The following is a 21,235-nucleotide window of genomic DNA, read 5'->3' as shown; positions in this document are numbered from 1 at the left end:
ATATATAAACGTATTCTCCGTTGAGATATTGCAGCCGCTGCTGTGTCCAGGCCCAGGAGCCTTAGCACTGTGCTGTGATGTCACTCAATACCACTGACATCACTAGGTGTAAACAACATCTCTCCTTTGCTGTGTATGTGACTATGGAGCTGTTTGGTGATGTCGTCTATTATGGCCTTCATAGAAGCAACAGGAGATTGTTGCATCCATCTAGAACCCTCAGAACTACAGTGCTATGATGTCACTCACTTCCACAGGCCTTGCAGAGTGTAAACAACAACAACCCAGCTTTGTTGTGTATGTAACCATAGGGATTTGTGATGTCACCTAGAACCTTCACAGCAGCGACAGCTTTATGAGGAGCATCAGCACTGCTCTGCCTGAGCAGAACCATCACCGCCATAGGTTGTCAAATAACCCGGATTTAACCCACACAGGTAAGTCCAATGGGGTGCAGGCATGTCCTCTATGCTTACAGCTTCCCGTGGGTGTTGGTTTGATACCGTTTGGGGACAGCCAAGGAGGCATCTGCAGGCAACAAAGGTAGGTGTGTGCTTGTGTGTGTGTTTCCTATGCAGATCCTAAGCCCAGTGTCACATGCAAGTAGGAGGAGTAAGAAGGGTTCCTGGCAAATCCGGGTTATGGATTGCATTTAAAAAGGCCCCGTGGGAGTGCAATGGGCCCCTGTCTTGCTGCTTAGCAATAATGGTATGGGTTTAGGTTCTGCTGTGTGTACTGGTGGTTGACTGCCCCCCAGCCCAGAGTGTGCATGGAAAATTGTCTGGCAGCCTCCCTGACAGCAAGCAGTGATAGTGCCCATGAAGGGGACCTTGTTGCCCCTTTCACGGTTATCGCTTCTCGGCCTTTTGGCTAAGATCAAGTGTAGTATCTGTTCTTATCAGTTTAATATCTGATACGTCCCCTATCTGGGGACCATATATTAAATGGATTTTTGAGAACGGGGGCCGATTTCGAAGCTTGCTTCCGTCGCCCTATGCATTGACCCGATATGGCAGTATCTTCGGGTACAGTGCACCACCCCCTTACAGGGTTAAAAAGAAAGATTCCTACTTTCATTGCTACCTGCTTGCTGGCTAGCCAGCTAGCCAGCCCTGTGGGCCTTGCTGCTGCAGCCAAAAAACAAAAGGTGGTGCTGCTGCTGCTGCTTCTGCTGCTTCTGCTTGTGTCTGGCCGCTGTTGGAGCGTCCAGGCACAGGACTTCTGCTGCTGCTGACTAAATGGCCTCCTTAATTGGATCATTTGAGTAGCCAGCACACCTGTGCAGGTAGGGCATGACATGATAGGCAGCTGCCTTGATAGCGGGTGGGTGCTGAATGTTCCTAATTGACAAAATAAGATTAATGCTTATGAAGAAATATAAAATCTCATCCCTTCCCCAATATCGCGCCACACCCCTACCCCTTAATTCCCTGGTTGAACTTGATGGACATATGTCTTTTTTCGACCGTACTAACTATGTAACTATGTAACATAACATGGGGGGGGGGGGGGGGGTCTCCTGGCTGTTCACACAGGTGTGTCATTGCTGTACATTGACCATGCATTGCTTCTGTGGTATTGCAAAGGCAAAGACAAATGCTTCCAGCCATCCATTGCACTAATGGATTGGTCATCAGCTGGCTGTCTATGTCCCGCATCAATATAGACCAAAGTACAGAGGGTTAGGCTATGCTATTGTGCACCTACCTGATGCATCAGAAGGTGCGAGGCCCTTGCTAAATTCTGTGCACAGACTTTGAGATCTATACTTTAGACTGTATCTAAACCTGCTCCAACATGGACTGACATTCTGGCCTACTTTCAGCCGATGCGACTTGTCTGTCGCTGAACAGTCGCTTTTTATGTATTCAGCACCTATGTATAATGTTGTAAAAATGCTCTAGAAGCTAAAGTCGCAGAAATGTCACACATATTTGGCCTGCAACTTTCTGTGCGACAAATTCAGACAGGAAAAATCAGTATAAATCCTTAGAAAATTATCCCCCAGTGTCTCCATCTGCTGGCGGTATTGAATAAGCATTGCTGCACTGATGGGGTATGCATTAGACGAAAAAAAAGAAGAAAAAGAAGAATAATACGCCCAGAAAAGAGGCGAAAAGGAGAAAAACGTAAAAAAACGTGAAAAAAAAGTAAGAGGAAGAGAAGGGAAAAAAAGGTGGAAATGGGTTTAAAAGTGATTTCGGCGGAGAAATATATATATATATATATATATATATATATATATATATATATATATACGCGCACACACACACATATATATAAACGTATTCTCCGTTGAGATATTGCAGCCGCTGCTGTGTCCAGGCCCAGGAGCCTTAGCACTGTGCTGTGATGTCACTCAATACCACTGACATCACTAGGTGTAAACAACATCTCTCCTTTGCTGTGTATGTGACTATGGAGCTGTTTGGTGATGTCGTCTATTATGGCCTTCATAGAAGCAACAGGAGATTGTTGCATCCATCTAGAACCCTCAGAACTACAGTGCTATGATGTCACTCACTTCCACAGGCCTTGCAGAGTGTAAACAACAACAACCCAGCTTTGTTGTGTATGTAACCATAGGGATTTGTGATGTCACCTAGAACCTTCACAGCAGCGACAGCTTTATGAGGAGCATCAGCACTGCTCTGCCTGAGCAGAACCATCACCGCCATAGGTTGTCAAATAACCCGGATTTAACCCACACAGGTAAGTCCAATGGGGTGCAGGCATGTCCTCTATGCTTACAGCTTCCCGTGGGTGTTGGTTTGATACCGTTTGGGGACAGCCAAGGAGGCATCTGCAGGCAACAAAGGTAGGTGTGTGCTTGTGTGTGTGTTTCCTATGCAGATCCTAAGCCCAGTGTCACATGCAAGTAGGAGGAGTAAGAAGGGTTCCTGGCAAATCCGGGTTATGGATTGCATTTAAAAAGGCCCCGTGGGAGTGCAATGGGCCCCTGTCTTGCTGCTTAGCAATAATGGTATGGGTTTAGGTTCTGCTGTGTGTACTGGTGGTTGACTGCCCCCCAGCCCAGAGTGTGCATGGAAAATTGTCTGGCAGCCTCCCTGACAGCAAGCAGTGATAGTGCCCATGAAGGGGACCTTGTTGGGCCCGCCCCTTTCACGGTTATCGCTTCTCGGCCTTTTGGCTAAGATCAAGTGTAGTATCTGTTCTTATCAGTTTAATATCTGATACGTCCCCTATCTGGGGACCATATATTAAATGGATTTTTGAGAACGGGGGCCGATTTCGAAGCTTGCTTCCGTCGCCCTATGCATTGACCCGATATGGCAGTATCTTCGGGTACAGTGCACCACCCCCTTACAGGGTTAAAAAGAAAGATTCCTACTTTCATTGCTACCTGCTTGCTGGCTAGCCAGCTAGCCAGCCCTGTGGGCCTTGCTGCTGCAGCCAAAAAACAAAAGGTGGTGCTGCTGCTGCTGCTTCTGCTGCTTCTGCTTGTGTCTGGCCGCTGTTGGAGCGTCCAGGCACAGGACTTCTGCTGCTGCTGACTAAATGGCCTCCTTAATTGGATCATTTGAGTAGCCAGCACACCTGTGCAGGTAGGGCATGACATGATAGGCAGCTGCCTTGATAGCGGGTGGGTGCTGAATGTTCCTAATTGACAAAATAAGATTAATGCTTATGAAGAAATATAAAATCTCATCCCTTCCCCAATATCGCGCCACACCCCTACCCCTTAATTCCCTGGTTGAACTTGATGGACATATGTCTTTTTTCGACCGTACTAACTATGTAACTATGTAACATAACATGGGGGGGGGGGGGGGGTCTCCTGGCTGTTCACACAGGTGTGTCATTGCTGTACATTGACCATGCATTGCTTCTGTGGTATTGCAAAGGCAAAGACAAATGCTTCCAGCCATCCATTGCACTAATGGATTGGTCATCAGCTGGCTGTCTATGTCCCGCATCAATATAGACCAAAGTACAGAGGGTTAGGCTATGCTATTGTGCACCTACCTGATGCATCAGAAGGTGCGAGGCCCTTGCTAAATTCTGTGCACAGACTTTGAGATCTATACTTTAGACTGTATCTAAACCTGCTCCAACATGGACTGACATTCTGGCCTACTTTCAGCCGATGCGACTTGTCTGTCGCTGAACAGTCGCTTTTTATGTATTCAGCACCTATGTATAATGTTGTAAAAATGCTCTAGAAGCTAAAGTCGCAGAAATGTCACACATATTTGGCCTGCAACTTTCTGTGCGACAAATTCAGACAGGAAAAATCAGTATAAATCCTTAGAAAATTATCCCCCAGTGTCTCCATCTGCTGGCGGTATTGAATAAGCATTGCTGCACTGATGGGGTATGCATTAGACGAAAAAAAAGAAGAAAAAGAAGAATAATACGCCCAGAAAAGAGGCGAAAAGGAGAAAAACGTAAAAAAACGTGAAAAAAAAGTAAGAAGTAAGAGGAAGAGAAGGGAAAAAAAGGTGGAAATGGGTTTAAAAGTGATTTCGGCGGAGAAATATATATATATATATATATATATATATATATATATATATATACGCGCACACACACACATATATATAAACGTATTCTCCGTTGAGATATTGCAGCCGCTGCTGTGTCCAGGCCCAGGAGCCTTAGCACTGTGCTGTGATGTCACTCAATACCACTGACATCACTAGGTGTAAACAACATCTCTCCTTTGCTGTGTATGTGACTATGGAGCTGTTTGGTGATGTCGTCTATTATGGCCTTCATAGAAGCAACAGGAGATTGTTGCATCCATCTAGAACCCTCAGAACTACAGTGCTATGATGTCACTCACTTCCACAGGCCTTGCAGAGTGTAAACAACAACAACCCAGCTTTGTTGTGTATGTAACCATAGGGATTTGTGATGTCACCTAGAACCTTCACAGCAGCGACAGCTTTATGAGGAGCATCAGCACTGCTCTGCCTGAGCAGAACCATCACCGCCATAGGTTGTCAAATAACCCGGATTTAACCCACACAGGTAAGTCCAATGGGGTGCAGGCATGTCCTCTATGCTTACAGCTTCCCGTGGGTGTTGGTTTGATACCGTTTGGGGACAGCCAAGGAGGCATCTGCAGGCAACAAAGGTAGGTGTGTGCTTGTGTGTGTGTTTCCTATGCAGATCCTAAGCCCAGTGTCACATGCAAGTAGGAGGAGTAAGAAGGGTTCCTGGCAAATCCGGGTTATGGATTGCATTTAAAAAGGCCCCGTGGGAGTGCAATGGGCCCCTGTCTTGCTGCTTAGCAATAATGGTATGGGTTTAGGTTCTGCTGTGTGTACTGGTGGTTGACTGCCCCCCAGCCCAGAGTGTGCATGGAAAATTGTCTGGCAGCCTCCCTGACAGCAAGCAGTGATAGTGCCCATGAAGGGGACCTTGTTGGGCCCGCCCCTTTCACGGTTATCGCTTCTCGGCCTTTTGGCTAAGATCAAGTGTAGTATCTGTTCTTATCAGTTTAATATCTGATACGTCCCCTATCTGGGGACCATATATTAAATGGATTTTTGAGAACGGGGGCCGATTTCGAAGCTTGCTTCCGTCGCCCTATGCATTGACCCGATATGGCAGTATCTTCGGGTACAGTGCACCACCCCCTTACAGGGTTAAAAAGAAAGATTCCTACTTTCATTGCTACCTGCTTGCTGGCTAGCCAGCTAGCCAGCCCTGTGGGCCTTGCTGCTGCAGCCAAAAAACAAAAGGTGGTGCTGCTGCTGCTGCTTCTGCTGCTTCTGCTTGTGTCTGGCCGCTGTTGGAGCGTCCAGGCACAGGACTTCTGCTGCTGCTGACTAAATGGCCTCCTTAATTGGATCATTTGAGTAGCCAGCACACCTGTGCAGGTAGGGCATGACATGATAGGCAGCTGCCTTGATAGCGGGTGGGTGCTGAATGTTCCTAATTGACAAAATAAGATTAATGCTTATGAAGAAATATAAAATCTCATCCCTTCCCCAATATCGCGCCACACCCCTACCCCTTAATTCCCTGGTTGAACTTGATGGACATATGTCTTTTTTCGACCGTACTAACTATGTAACTATGTAACATAACATGGGGGGGGGGGGGGGGGGGTCTCCTGGCTGTTCACACAGGTGTGTCATTGCTGTACATTGACCATGCATTGCTTCTGTGGTATTGCAAAGGCAAAGACAAATGCTTCCAGCCATCCATTGCACTAATGGATTGGTCATCAGCTGGCTGTCTATGTCCCGCATCAATATAGACCAAAGTACAGAGGGTTAGGCTATGCTATTGTGCACCTACCTGATGCATCAGAAGGTGCGAGGCCCTTGCTAAATTCTGTGCACAGACTTTGAGATCTATACTTTAGACTGTATCTAAACCTGCTCCAACATGGACTGACATTCTGGCCTACTTTCAGCCGATGCGACTTGTCTGTCGCTGAACAGTCGCTTTTTATGTATTCAGCACCTATGTATAATGTTGTAAAAATGCTCTAGAAGCTAAAGTCGCAGAAATGTCACACATATTTGGCCTGCAACTTTCTGTGCGACAAATTCAGACAGGAAAAATCAGTATAAATCCTTAGAAAATTATCCCCCAGTGTCTCCATCTGCTGGCGGTATTGAATAAGCATTGCTGCACTGATGGGGTATGCATTAGACGAAAAAAAAGAAGAAAAAGAAGAATAATACGCCCAGAAAAGAGGCGAAAAGGAGAAAAACGTAAAAAAACGTGAAAAAAAAGTAAGAGGAAGAGAAGGGAAAAAAAGGTGGAAATGGGTTTAAAAGTGATTTCGGCGGAGAAATATATATATATATATATATATATATATATATATATATACGCGCACACACACACATATATATAAACGTATTCTCCGTTGAGATATTGCAGCCGCTGCTGTGTCCAGGCCCAGGAGCCTTAGCACTGTGCTGTGATGTCACTCAATACCACTGACATCACTAGGTGTAAACAACATCTCTCCTTTGCTGTGTATGTGACTATGGAGCTGTTTGGTGATGTCGTCTATTATGGCCTTCATAGAAGCAACAGGAGATTGTTGCATCCATCTAGAACCCTCAGAACTACAGTGCTATGATGTCACTCACTTCCACAGGCCTTGCAGAGTGTAAACAACAACAACCCAGCTTTGTTGTGTATTAACCATAGGGATTTGTGATGTCACCTAGAACCTTCACAGCAGCGACAGCTTTATGAGGAGCATCAGCACTGCTCTGCCTGAGCAGAACCATCACCGCCATAGGTTGTCAAATAACCCGGATTTAACCCACACAGGTAAGTCCAATGGGGTGCAGGCATGTCCTCTATGCTTACAGCTTCCCGTGGGTGTTGGTTTGATACCGTTTGGGGACAGCCAAGGAGGCATCTGCAGGCAACAAAGGTAGGTGTGTGCTTGTGTGTGTGTTTCCTATGCAGATCCTAAGCCCAGTGTCACATGCAAGTAGGAGGAGTAAGAAGGGTTCCTGGCAAATCCGGGTTATGGATTGCATTTAAAAAGGCCCCGTGGGAGTGCAATGGGCCCCTGTCTTGCTGCTTAGCAATAATGGTATGGGTTTAGGTTCTGCTGTGTGTACTGGTGGTTGACTGCCCCCCAGCCCAGAGTGTGCATGGAAAATTGTCTGGCAGCCTCCCTGACAGCAAGCAGTGATAGTGCCCATGAAGGGGACCTTGTTGGGCCCGCCCCTTTCACGGTTATCGCTTCTCGGCCTTTTGGCTAAGATCAAGTGTAGTATCTGTTCTTATCAGTTTAATATCTGATACGTCCCCTATCTGGGGACCATATATTAAATGGATTTTTGAGAACGGGGGCCGATTTCGAAGCTTGCTTCCGTCGCCCTATGCATTGACCCGATATGGCAGTATCTTCGGGTACAGTGCACCACCCCCTTACAGGGTTAAAAAGAAAGATTCCTACTTTCATTGCTACCTGCTTGCTGGCTAGCCAGCTAGCCAGCCCTGTGGGCCTTGCTGCTGCAGCCAAAAAACAAAAGGTGGTGCTGCTGCTGCTGCTTCTGCTGCTTCTGCTTGTGTCTGGCCGCTGTTGGAGCGTCCAGGCACAGGACTTCTGCTGCTGCTGACTAAATGGCCTCCTTAATTGGATCATTTGAGTAGCCAGCACACCTGTGCAGGTAGGGCATGACATGATAGGCAGCTGCCTTGATAGCGGGTGGGTGCTGAATGTTCCTAATTGACAAAATAAGATTAATGCTTATGAAGAAATATAAAATCTCATCCCTTCCCCAATATCGCGCCACACCCCTACCCCTTAATTCCCTGGTTGAACTTGATGGACATATGTCTTTTTTCGACCGTACTAACTATGTAACTATGTAACATAACATGGGGGGGGGGGGGGTCTCCTGGCTGTTCACACAGGTGTGTCATTGCTGTACATTGACCATGCATTGCTTCTGTGGTATTGCAAAGGCAAAGACAAATGCTTCCAGCCATCCATTGCACTAATGGATTGGTCATCAGCTGGCTGTCTATGTCCCGCATCAATATAGACCAAAGTACAGAGGGTTAGGCTATGCTATTGTGCACCTACCTGATGCATCAGAAGGTGCGAGGCCCTTGCTAAATTCTGTGCACAGACTTTGAGATCTATACTTTAGACTGTATCTAAACCTGCTCCAACATGGACTGACATTCTGGCCTACTTTCAGCCGATGCGACTTGTCTGTCGCTGAACAGTCGCTTTTTATGTATTCAGCACCTATGTATAATGTTGTAAAAATGCTCTAGAAGCTAAAGTCGCAGAAATGTCACACATATTTGGCCTGCAACTTTCTGTGCGACAAATTCAGACAGGAAAAATCAGTATAAATCCTTAGAAAATTATCCCCCAGTGTCTCCATCTGCTGGCGGTATTGAATAAGCATTGCTGCACTGATGGGGTATGCATTAGACGAAAAAAAAGAAGAAAAAGAAGAATAATACGCCCAGAAAAGAGGCGAAAAGGAGAAAAACGTAAAAAAACGTGAAAAAAAAGTAAGAGGAAGAGAAGGGAAAAAAAGGTGGAAATGGGTTTAAAAGTGATTTCGGCGGAGAAATATATATATATATATATATATATATATATATATATATATATATATATACGCGCACACACACACATATATATAAACGTATTCTCCGTTGAGATATTGCAGCCGCTGCTGTGTCCAGGCCCAGGAGCCTTAGCACTGTGCTGTGATGTCACTCAATACCACTGACATCACTAGGTGTAAACAACATCTCTCCTTTGCTGTGTATGTGACTATGGAGCTGTTTGGTGATGTCGTCTATTATGGCCTTCATAGAAGCAACAGGAGATTGTTGCATCCATCTAGAACCCTCAGAACTACAGTGCTATGATGTCACTCACTTCCACAGGCCTTGCAGAGTGTAAACAACAACAACAACCCAGCTTTGTTGTGTATGTAACCATAGGGATTTGTGATGTCACCTAGAACCTTCACAGCAGCGACAGCTTTATGAGGAGCATCAGCACTGCTCTGCCTGAGCAGAACCATCACCGCCATAGGTTGTCAAATAACCCGGATTTAACCCACACAGGTAAGTCCAATGGGGTGCAGGCATGTCCTCTATGCTTACAGCTTCCCGTGGGTGTTGGTTTGATACCGTTTGGGGACAGCCAAGGAGGCATCTGCAGGCAACAAAGGTAGGTGTGTGCTTGTGTGTGTGTTTCCTATGCAGATCCTAAGCCCAGTGTCACATGCAAGTAGGAGGAGTAAGAAGGGTTCCTGGCAAATCCGGGTTATGGATTGCATTTAAAAAGGCCCCGTGGGAGTGCAATGGGCCCCTGTCTTGCTGCTTAGCAATAATGGTATGGGTTTAGGTTCTGCTGTGTGTACTGGTGGTTGACTGCCCCCCAGCCCAGAGTGTGCATGGAAAATTGTCTGGCAGCCTCCCTGACAGCAAGCAGTGATAGTGCCCATGAAGGGGACCTTGTTGGGCCCGCCCCTTTCACGGTTATCGCTTCTCGGCCTTTTGGCTAAGATCAAGTGTAGTATCTGTTCTTATCAGTTTAATATCTGATACGTCCCCTATCTGGGGACCATATATTAAATGGATTTTTGAGAACGGGGGCCGATTTCGAAGCTTGCTTCCGTCGCCCTATGCATTGACCCGATATGGCAGTATCTTCGGGTACAGTGCACCACCCCCTTACAGGGTTAAAAAGAAAGATTCCTACTTTCATTGCTACCTGCTTGCTGGCTAGCCAGCTAGCCAGCCCTGTGGGCCTTGCTGCTGCAGCCAAAAAACAAAAGGTGGTGCTGCTGCTGCTGCTTCTGCTGCTTCTGCTTGTGTCTGGCCGCTGTTGGAGCGTCCAGGCACAGGACTTCTGCTGCTGCTGACTAAATGGCCTCCTTAATTGGATCATTTGAGTAGCCAGCACACCTGTGCAGGTAGGGCATGACATGATAGGCAGCTGCCTTGATAGCGGGTGGGTGCTGAATGTTCCTAATTGACAAAATAAGATTAATGCTTATGAAGAAATATAAAATCTCATCCCTTCCCCAATATCGCGCCACACCCCTACCCCTTAATTCCCTGGTTGAACTTGATGGACATATGTCTTTTTTCGACCGTACTAACTATGTAACTATGTAACATAACATGGGGGGGGGGGGGGGGTCTCCTGGCTGTTCACACAGGTGTGTCATTGCTGTACATTGACCATGCATTGCTTCTGTGGTATTGCAAAGGCAAAGACAAATGCTTCCAGCCATCCATTGCACTAATGGATTGGTCATCAGCTGGCTGTCTATGTCCCGCATCAATATAGACCAAAGTACAGAGGGTTAGGCTATGCTATAGTGCACCTACCTGATGCATCAGAAGGTGCGAGGCCCTTGCTAAATTCTGTGCACAGACTTTGAGATCTATACTTTAGACTGTATCTAAACCTGCTCCAACATGGACTGACATTCTGGCCTACTTTCAGCCGATGCGACTTGTCTGTCGCTGAACAGTCGCTTTTTATGTATTCAGCACCTATGTATAATGTTGTAAAAATGCTCTAGAAGCTAAAGTCGCAGAAATGTCACACATATTTGGCCTGCAACTTTCTGTGCGACAAATTCAGACAGGAAAAATCAGTATAAATCCTTAGAAAATTATCCCCCAGTGTCTCCATCTGCTGGCGGTATTGAATAAGCATTGCTGCACTGATGGGGTATGCATTAGACGAAAAAAAAGAAGAAAAAGAAGAATAATACGCCCAGAAAAGAGGCGAAAAGGAGAAAAACGTAAAAAAACGTGAAAAAAAAGTAAGAGGAAGAGAAGGGAAAAAAAGGTGGAAATGGGTTTAAAAGTGATTTCGGCGGAGAAATATATATATATATATATATATATATATATATATACGCGCACACACACACATATATATAAACGTATTCTCCGTTGAGATATTGCAGCCGCTGCTGTGTCCAGGCCCAGGAGCCTTAGCACTGTGCTGTGATGTCACTCAATACCACTGACATCACTAGGTGTAAACAACATCTCTCCTTTGCTGTGTATGTGACTATGGAGCTGTTTGGTGATGTCGTCTATTATGGCCTTCATAGAAGCAACAGGAGATTGTTGCATCCATCTAGAACCCTCAGAACTACAGTGCTATGATGTCACTCACTTCCACAGGCCTTGCAGAGTGTAAACAACAACAACCCAGCTTTGTTGTGTATGTAACCATAGGGATTTGTGATGTCACCTAGAACCTTCACAGCAGCGACAGCTTTATGAGGAGCATCAGCACTGCTCTGCCTGAGCAGAACCATCACCGCCATAGGTTGTCAAATAACCCGGATTTAACCCACACAGGTAAGTCCAATGGGGTGCAGGCATGTCCTCTATGCTTACAGCTTCCCGTGGGTGTTGGTTTGATACCGTTTGGGGACAGCCAAGGAGGCATCTGCAGGCAACAAAGGTAGGTGTGTGCTTGTGTGTGTGTTTCCTATGCAGATCCTAAGCCCAGTGTCACATGCAAGTAGGAGGAGTAAGAAGGGTTCCTGGCAAATCCGGGTTATGGATTGCATTTAAAAAGGCCCCGTGGGAGTGCAATGGGCCCCTGTCTTGCTGCTTAGCAATAATGGTATGGGTTTAGGTTCTGCTGTGTGTACTGGTGGTTGACTGCCCCCCAGCCCAGAGTGTGCATGGAAAATTGTCTGGCAGCCTCCCTGACAGCAAGCAGTGATAGTGCCCATGAAGGGGACCTTGTTGGGCCCGCCCCTTTCACGGTTATCGCTTCTCGGCCTTTTGGCTAAGATCAAGTGTAGTATCTGTTCTTATCAGTTTAATATCTGATACGTCCCCTATCTGGGGACCATATATTAAATGGATTTTTGAGAACGGGGGCCGATTTCGAAGCTTGCTTCCGTCGCCCTATGCATTGACCCGATATGGCAGTATCTTCGGGTACAGTGCACCACCCCCTTACAGGGTTAAAAAGAAAGATTCCTACTTTCATTGCTACCTGCTTGCTGGCTAGCCAGCTAGCCAGCCCTGTGGGCCTTGCTGCTGCAGCCAAAAAACAAAAGGTGGTGCTGCTGCTGCTGCTTCTGCTGCTTCTGCTTGTGTCTGGCCGCTGTTGGAGCGTCCAGGCACAGGACTTCTGCTGCTGCTGACTAAATGGCCTCCTTAATTGGATCATTTGAGTAGCCAGCACACCTGTGCAGGTAGGGCATGACATGATAGGCAGCTGCCTTGATAGCGGGTGGGTGCTGAATGTTCCTAATTGACAAAATAAGATTAATGCTTATGAAGAAATATAAAATCTCATCCCTTCCCCAATATCGCGCCACACCCCTACCCCTTAATTCCCTGGTTGAACTTGATGGACATATGTCTTTTTTCGACCGTACTAACTATGTAACTATGTAACATAACATGGGGGGGGGGGGGGGGGTCTCCTGGCTGTTCACACAGGTGTGTCATTGCTGTACATTGACCATGCATTGCTTCTGTGGTATTGCAAAGGCAAAGACAAATGCTTCCAGCCATCCATTGCACTAATGGATTGGTCATCAGCTGGCTGTCTATGTCCCGCATCAATATAGACCAAAGTACAGAGGGTTAGGCTATGCTATTGTGCACCTACCTGATGCATCAGAAGGTGCGAGGCCCTTGCTAAATTCTGTGCACAGACTTTGAGATCTATACTTTAGACTGTATCTAAACCTGCTCCAACATGGACTGACATTCTGGCCTACTTTCAGCCGATGCGACTTGTCTGTCGCTGAACAGTCGCTTTTTATGTATTCAGCACCTATGTATAATGTTGTAAAAATGCTCTAGAAGCTAAAGTCGCAGAAATGTCACACATATTTGGCCTGCAACTTTCTGTGCGACAAATTCAGACAGGAAAAATCAGTATAAATCCTTAGAAAATTATCCCCCAGTGTCTCCATCTGCTGGCGGTATTGAATAAGCATTGCTGCACTGATGGGGTATGCATTAGACGAAAAAAAAGAAGAAAAAGAAGAATAATACGCCCAGAAAAGAGGCGAAAAGGAGAAAAACGTAAAAAAACGTGAAAAAAAAGTAAGAGGAAGAGAAGGGAAAAAAAGGTGGAAATGGGTTTAAAAGTGATTTCGGCGGAGAAACATATATATATATATATATATATATATATATATATATATATATATACGCGCACACACACACATATATATAAACGTATTCTCCGTTGAGATATTGCAGCCGCTGCTGTGTCCAGGCCCAGGAGCCTTAGCACTGTGCTGTGATGTCACTCAATACCACTGACATCACTAGGTGTAAACAACATCTCTCCTTTGCTGTGTATGTGACTATGGAGCTGTTTGGTGATGTCGTCTATTATGGCCTTCATAGAAGCAACAGGAGATTGTTGCATCCATCTAGAACCCTCAGAACTACAGTGCTATGATGTCACTCACTTCCACAGGCCTTGCAGAGTGTAAACAACAACAACCCAGCTTTGTTGTGTATGTAACCATAGGGATTTGTGATGTCACCTAGAACCTTCACAGCAGCGACAGCTTTATGAGGAGCATCAGCACTGCTCTGCCTGAGCAGAACCATCACCGCCATAGGTTGTCAAATAACCCGGATTTAACCCACACAGGTAAGTCCAATGGGGTGCAGGCATGTCCTCTATGCTTACAGCTTCCCGTGGGTGTTGGTTTGATACCGTTTGGGGACAGCCAAGGAGGCATCTGCAGGCAACAAAGGTAGGTGTGTGCTTGTGTGTGTGTTTCCTATGCAGATCCTAAGCCCAGTGTCACATGCAAGTAGGAGGAGTAAGAAGGGTTCCTGGCAAATCCGGGTTATGGATTGCATTTAAAAAGGCCCCGTGGGAGTGCAATGGGCCCCTGTCTTGCTGCTTAGCAATAATGGTATGGGTTTAGGTTCTGCTGTGTGTACTGGTGGTTGACTGCCCCCCAGCCCAGAGTGTGCATGGAAAATTGTCTGGCAGCCTCCCTGACAGCAAGCAGTGATAGTGCCCATGAAGGGGACCTTGTTGGGCCCGCCCCTTTCACGGTTATCGCTTCTCGGCCTTTTGGCTAAGATCAAGTGTAGTATCTGTTCTTATCAGTTTAATATCTGATACGTCCCCTATCTGGGGACCATATATTAAATGGATTTTTGAGAACGGGGGCCGATTTCGAAGCTTGCTTCCGTCGCCCTATGCATTGACCCGATATGGCAGTATCTTCGGGTACAGTGCACCACCCCCTTACAGGGTTAAAAAGAAAGATTCCTACTTTCATTGCTACCTGCTTGCTGGCTAGCCAGCTAGCCAGCCCTGTGGGCCTTGCTGCTGCAGCCAAAAAACAAAAGGTGGTGCTGCTGCTGCTGCTTCTGCTTGTGTCTGGCCGCTGTTGGAGCGTCCAGGCACAGGACTTCTGCTGCTGCTGACTAAATGGCCTCCTTAATTGGATCATTTGAGTAGCCAGCACACCTGTGCAGGTAGGGCATGACATGATAGGCAGCTGCCTTGATAGCGGGTGGGTGCTGAATGTTCCTAATTGACAAAATAAGATTAATGCTTATGAAGAAATATAAAATCTCATCCCTTCCCCAATATCGCGCCACACCCCTACCCCTTAATTCCCTGGTTGAACTTGATGGACATATGTCTTTTTTCGACCGTACTAACTATGTAACTATGTAACATAACATGGGGGGGGGGGGGGGGGTCTCCTGGCTGTTCACACAGGTGTGTCATTGCTGTACATTGACCATGCATTGCTTCTGTGGTATTGCAAAGGCAAAGACAAATGCTTCCAGCCATCCATTGCACTAATGGATTGGTCATCAGCTGGCTGTCTATGTCCCGCATCAATATAGACCAAAGTACAGAGGGTTAGGCTATGCTATTGTGCACCTACCTGATGCATCAGAAGGTGCGAGGCCCTTGCTAAATTCTGTGCACAGACTTTGAGATCTATACTTTAGACTGTATCTAAACCTGCTCCAACATGGACTGACATTCTGGCCTACTTTCAGCCGATGCGACTTGTCTGTCGCTGAACAGTCGCTTTTTATGTATTCAGCACCTATGTATAATGTTGTAAAAATGCTCTAGAAGCTAAAGTCGCAGAAATGTCACACATATTTGGCCTGCAACTTTCTGTGCGACAAATTCAGACAGGAAAAATCAGTATAAATCCTTAGAAAATTATCCCCCAGTGTCTCCATCTGCTGGCGGTATTGAATAAGCATTGCTGCACTGATGGGGTATGCATTAGACGAAAAAAAAGAAGAAAAAGAAGAATAATACGCCCAGAAAAGAGGCGAAAAGGAGAAAAACGTAAAAAAACGTGAAAAAAAAGTAAGAGGAAGAGAAGGGAAAAAAAGGTGGAAATGGGTTTAAAAGTGATTTCGGCGGAGAAATATATATATATATATATATATATATATACGCGCACACACACACATATATATAAACGTATTCTCCGTTGAGATATTGCAGCCGCTGCTGTGTCCAGGCCCAGGAGCCTTAGCACTGTGCTGTGATGTCACTCAATACCACTGACATCACTAGGTGTAAACAACATCTCTCCTTTGCTGTGTATGTGACTATGGAGCTGTTTGGTGATGTCGTCTATTATGGCCTTCATAGAAGCAACAGGAGATTGTTGCATCCATCTAGAACCCTCAGAACTACAGTGCTATGATGTCACTCACTTCCACAGGCCTTGCAGAGTGTAAACAACAACAACCCAGCTTTGTTGTGTATGTAACCATAGGGATTTGTGATGTCACCTAGAACCTTCACAGCAGCGACAGCTTTATGAGGAGCATCAGCACTGCTCTGCCTGAACAGAACCATCACCGCCATAGGTTGTCAAATAACCCGGATTTAACCCACACAGGTAAGTCCAATGGGGTGCAGGCATGTCCTCTATGCTTACAGCTTCCCGTGGGTGTTGGTTTGATACCGTTTGGGGACAGCCAAGGAGGCATCTGCAGGCAACAAAGGTAGGTGTGTGCTTGTGTGTGTGTTTCCTATGCAGATCCTAAGCCCAGTGTCACATGCAAGTAGGAGGAGTAAGAAGGGTTCCTGGCAAATCCGGGTTATGGATTGCATTTAAAAAGGCCCCGTGGGAGTGCAATGGGCCCCTGTCTTGCTGCTTAGCAATAATGGTATGGGTTTAGGTTCTGCTGTGTGTACTGGTGGTTGACTGCCCCCCAGCCCAGAGTGTGCATGGAAAATTGTCTGGCAGCCTCCCTGACAGCAAGCAGTGATAGTGCCCATGAAGGGGACCTTGTTGGGCCCGCCCCTTTCACGGTTATCGCTTCTCGGCCTTTTGGCTAAGATCAAGTGTAGTATCTGTTCTTATCAGTTTAATATCTGATACGTCCCCTATCTGGGGACCATATATTAAATGGATTTTTGAGAACGGGGGCCGATTTCGAAGCTTGCTTCCGTCGCCCTATGCATTGACCCGATATGGCAGTATCTTCGGGTACAGTGCACCACCCCCTTACAGGGTTAAAAAGAAAGATTCCTACTTTCATTGCTACCTGCTTGCTGGCTAGCCAGCTAGCCAGCCCTGTGGGCCTTGCTGCTGCAGCCAAAAAACAAAAGGTGGTGCTGCTGCTGCTGCTTCTGCTGCTTCTGCTTGTGTCTGGCCGCTGTTGGAGCGTCCAGGCACAGGACTTCTGCTGCTGCTGACTAAATGGCCTCCTTAATTGGATCATTTGAGTAGCCAGCACACCTGTGCAGGTAGGGCATGACATGATAGGCAGCTGCCTTGATAGCGGGTGGGTGCTGAAAATGTTCCTAATTGACAAAATAAGATTAATGCTTATGAAGAAATATAAAATCTCATCCCTTCCCCAATATCGCGCCACACCCCTACCCCTTAATTCCCTGGTTGAACTTGATGGACATATGTCTTTTTTCGACCGTACTAACTATGTAACTATGTAACATAACATGGGGGGGGGTCTCCTGGCTGTTCACACAGGTGTGTCATTGCTGTACATTGACCATGCATTGCTTCTGTGGTATTGCAAAGGCAAAGACAAATGCTTCCAGCCATCCATTGCACTAATGGATTGGTCATCAGCTGGCTGTCTATGTCCCGCATCAATATAGACCAAAGTACAGAGGGTTAGGCTATGCTATTGTGCACCTACCTGATGCATCAGAAGGTGCGAGGCCCTTGCTAAATTCTGTGCACAGACTTTGAGATCTATACTTTAGACTGTATCTAAACCTGCTCCAACATGGACTGACATTCTGGCCTACTTTCAGCCGATGCGACTTGTCTGTCGCTGAACAGTCGCTTTTTATGTATTCAGCACCTATGTATAATGTTGTAAAAATGCTCTAGAAGCTAAAGTCGCAGAAATGTCACACATATTTGGCCTGCAACTTTCTGTGCGACAAATTCAGACAGGAAAAATCAGTATAAATCCTTAGAAAATTATCCCCCAGTGTCTCCATCTGCTGGCGGTATTGAATAAGCATTGCTGCACTGATGGGGTATGCATTAGACGAAAAAAAAGAAGAAAAAGAAGAATAATACGCCCAGAAAAGAGGCGAAAAGGAGAAAAACGTAAAAAAACGTGAAAAAAAAGTAAGAGGAAGAGAAGGGAAAAAAAGGTGGAAATGGGTTTAAAAGTGATTTCGGCGGAGAAATATATATATATATATATATATATATATATATATATATATATATATACATACGCGCACACACACACATATATATAAACGTATTCTCCGTTGAGATATTGCAGCCGCTGCTGTGTCCAGGCCCAGGAGCCTTAGCACTGTGCTGTGATGTCACTCAATACCACTGACATCACTAGGTGTAAACAACATCTCTCCTTTGCTGTGTATGTGACTATGGAGCTGTTTGGTGATGTCGTCTATTATGGCCTTCATAGAAGCAACAGGAGATTGTTGCATCCATCTAGAACCCTCAGAACTACAGTGCTATGATGTCACTCACTTCCACAGGCCTTGCAGAGTGTAAACAACAACAACCCAGCTTTGTTGTGTATGTAACCATAGGGATTTGTGATGTCACCTAGAACCTTCACAGCAGCGACAGCTTTATGAGGAGCATCAGCACTGCTCTGCCTGAGCAGAACCATCACCGCCATAGGTTGTCAAATAACCCGGATTTAACCCACACAGGTAAGTCCAATGGGGTGCAGGCATGTCCTCTATGCTTACAGCTTCCCGTGGGTGTTGGTTTGATACCGTTTGGGGACAGCCAAGGAGGCATCTGCAGGCAACAAAGGTAGGTGTGTGCTTGTGTGTGTGTTTCCTATGCAGATCCTAAGCCCAGTGTCACATGCAAGTAGGAGGAGTAAGAAGGGTTCCTGGCAAATCCGGGTTATGGATTGCATTTAAAAAGGCCCCGTGGGAGTGCAATGGGCCCCTGTCTTGCTGCTTAGCAATAATGGTATGGGTTTAGGTTCTGCTGTGTGTACTGGTGGTTGACTGCCCCCCAGCCCAGAGTGTGCATGGAAAATTGTCTGGCAGCCTCCCTGACAGCAAGCAGTGATAGTGCCCATGAAGGGGACCTTGTTGGGCCCGCCCCTTTCACGGTTATCGCTTCTCGGCCTTTTGGCTAAGATCAAGTGTAGTATCTGTTCTTATCAGTTTAATATCTGATACGTCCCCTATCTGGGGACCATATATTAAATGGATTTTTGAGAACGGGGGCCGATTTTGAAGCTTGCTTCCGTCGCCCTATGCATTGACCCGATATGGCAGTATCTTCGGGTACAGTGCACCACCCCCTTACAGGGTTAAAAAGAAAGATTCCTACTTTCATTGCTACCTGCTTGCTGGCTAGCCAGCTAGCCAGCCCTGTGGGCCTTGCTGCTGCAGCCAAAAAACAAAAGGTGGTGCTGCTGCTGCTGCTTCTGCTGCTTCTGCTTGTGTCTGGCCGCTGTTGGAGCGTCCAGGCACAGGACTTCTGCTGCTGCTGACTAAATGGCCTCCTTAATTGGATCATTTGAGTAGCCAGCACACCTGTGCAGGTAGGGCATGACATGATAGGCAGCTGCCTTGATAGCGGGTGGGTGCTGAATGTTCCTAATTGACAAAATAAGATTAATGCTTATGAAGAAATATAAAATCTCATCCCTTCCCCAATATCGCGCCACACCCCTACCCCTTAATTCCCTGGTTGAACTTGATGGACATATGTCTTTTTTCGACCGTACTAACTATGTAACTATGTAACATAACATGGGGGGGGGGGGGTCTCCTGGCTGTTCACACAGGTGTGTCATTGCTGTACATTGACCATGCATTGCTTCTGTGGTATTGCAAAGGCAAAGACAAATGCTTCCAGCCATCCATTGCACTAATGGATTGGTCATCAGCTGGCTGTCTATGTCCCGCATCAATATAGACCAAAGTACAGAGGGTTAGGCTATGCTATTGTGCACCTACCTGATGCATCAGAAGGTGCGAGGCCCTTGCTAAATTCTGTGCACAGACTTTGAGATCTATACTTTAGACTGTATCTAAACCTGCTCCAACATGGACTGACATTCTGGCCTACTTTCAGCCGATGCGACTTGTCTGTCGCTGAACAGTCGCTTTTTATGTATTCAGCACCTATGTATAATGTTGTAAAAATGCTCTAGAAGCTAAAGTCGCAGAAATGTCACACATATTTGGCCTGCAACTTTCTGTGCGACAAATTCAGACAGGAAAAATCAGTATAAATCCTTAGAAAATTATCCCCCAGTGTCTCCATCTGCTGGCGGTATTGAATAAGCATTGCTGCACTGATGGGGTATGCATTAGACGAAAAAAAAGAAGAAAAAGAAGAATAATACGCCCAGAAAAGAGGCGAAAAGGAGAAAAACGTAAAAAAACGTGAAAAAAAAGTAAGAGGAAGAGAAGGGAAAAAAAGGTGGAAATGGGTTTAAAAGTGATTTCGGCGGAGAAATATATATATATATATATATATATATATATATATATATATATATACGCGCACACACACACATATATATAAACGTATTCTCCGTTGAGATATTGCAGCCGCTGCTGTGTCCAGGCCCAGGAGCCTTAGCACTGTGCTGTGATGTCACTCAATACCACTGACATCACTAGGTGTAAACAACATCTCTCCTTTGCTGTGTATGTGACTATGGAGCTGTTTGGTGATGTCGTCTATTATGGCCTTCATAGAAGCAACAGGAGATTGTTGCATCCATCTAGAACCCTCAGAACTACAGTGCTATGATGTCACTCACTTCCACAGGCCTTGCAGAGTGTAAACAACAACAACCCAGCTTTGTTGTGTATGTAACCATAGGGATTTGTGATGTCACCTAGAACCTTCACAGCAGCGACAGCTTTATGAGGAGCATCAGCACTGCTCTGCCTGAGCAGAACCATCACCGCCATAGGTTGTCAAATAACCCGGATTTAACCCACACAGGTAAGTCCAATGGGGTGCAGGCATGTCCTCTATGCTTACAGCTTCCCGTGGGTGTTGGTTTGATACCGTTTGGGGACAGCCAAGGAGGCATCTGCAGGCAACAAAGGTAGGTGTGTGCTTGTGTGTGTGTTTCCTATGCAGATCCTAAGCCCAGTGTCACATGCAAGTAGGAGGAGTAAGAAGGGTTCCTGGCAAATCCGGGTTATGGATTGCATTTAAAAAGGCCCCGTGGGAGTGCAATGGGCCCCTGTCTTGCTGCTTAGCAATAATGGTATGGGTTTAGGTTCTGCTGTGTGTACTGGTGGTTGACTGCCCCCCAGCCCAGA

At 46.1% G+C, this 21,235-nt stretch overlaps 9 non-coding genes across 9 annotated transcripts; all 9 read left to right on the top strand.

Moving 5' to 3' along the window:
- The first annotated feature begins 850 nt into the window (after positions 1–850).
- LOC130342079 (U2 spliceosomal RNA) lies at positions 851–1,041 on the top strand. Its single transcript, XR_008881801.1, has one exon. It is a non-coding gene; the product is annotated as a U2 spliceosomal RNA (small nuclear RNA).
- A 2,090-nt stretch (positions 1,042–3,131) lies between these two features.
- LOC130342078 (U2 spliceosomal RNA) lies at positions 3,132–3,322 on the top strand. The gene has a single exon (XR_008881800.1). It is a non-coding gene; the product is annotated as a U2 spliceosomal RNA (small nuclear RNA).
- A 2,092-nt stretch (positions 3,323–5,414) lies between these two features.
- On the top strand, positions 5,415–5,605 carry LOC130342077 (U2 spliceosomal RNA). Its single transcript, XR_008881799.1, has one exon. It is a non-coding gene; the product is annotated as a U2 spliceosomal RNA (small nuclear RNA).
- Positions 5,606–7,688: 2,083 nt separating this feature from the next.
- Positions 7,689–7,879, top strand: LOC130342075 (U2 spliceosomal RNA). The gene has a single exon (XR_008881798.1). It is a non-coding gene; the product is annotated as a U2 spliceosomal RNA (small nuclear RNA).
- Positions 7,880–9,971: 2,092 nt separating this feature from the next.
- On the top strand, positions 9,972–10,162 carry LOC130342074 (U2 spliceosomal RNA). Its single transcript, XR_008881797.1, has one exon. It is a non-coding gene; the product is annotated as a U2 spliceosomal RNA (small nuclear RNA).
- A 2,077-nt stretch (positions 10,163–12,239) lies between these two features.
- Positions 12,240–12,430, top strand: LOC130342073 (U2 spliceosomal RNA). Its single transcript, XR_008881796.1, has one exon. It is a non-coding gene; the product is annotated as a U2 spliceosomal RNA (small nuclear RNA).
- Positions 12,431–14,520: 2,090 nt separating this feature from the next.
- LOC130342072 (U2 spliceosomal RNA) lies at positions 14,521–14,711 on the top strand. The gene has a single exon (XR_008881795.1). It is a non-coding gene; the product is annotated as a U2 spliceosomal RNA (small nuclear RNA).
- Positions 14,712–16,774: 2,063 nt separating this feature from the next.
- On the top strand, positions 16,775–16,965 carry LOC130342070 (U2 spliceosomal RNA). Its single transcript, XR_008881793.1, has one exon. It is a non-coding gene; the product is annotated as a U2 spliceosomal RNA (small nuclear RNA).
- Positions 16,966–19,053: 2,088 nt separating this feature from the next.
- On the top strand, positions 19,054–19,244 carry LOC130342052 (U2 spliceosomal RNA). Its single transcript, XR_008881777.1, has one exon. It is a non-coding gene; the product is annotated as a U2 spliceosomal RNA (small nuclear RNA).
- The last annotated feature ends 1,991 nt before the right edge of the window (positions 19,245–21,235 follow it).

This window comes from Hyla sarda, unplaced genomic scaffold, assembly GCF_029499605.1.
Source record: "Hyla sarda isolate aHylSar1 unplaced genomic scaffold, aHylSar1.hap1 scaffold_636, whole genome shotgun sequence".
NCBI lineage: Eukaryota > Metazoa > Chordata > Amphibia > Anura > Hylidae > Hyla > Hyla sarda.
This window is presented reverse-complemented; position numbering and strand designations above follow the sequence as displayed.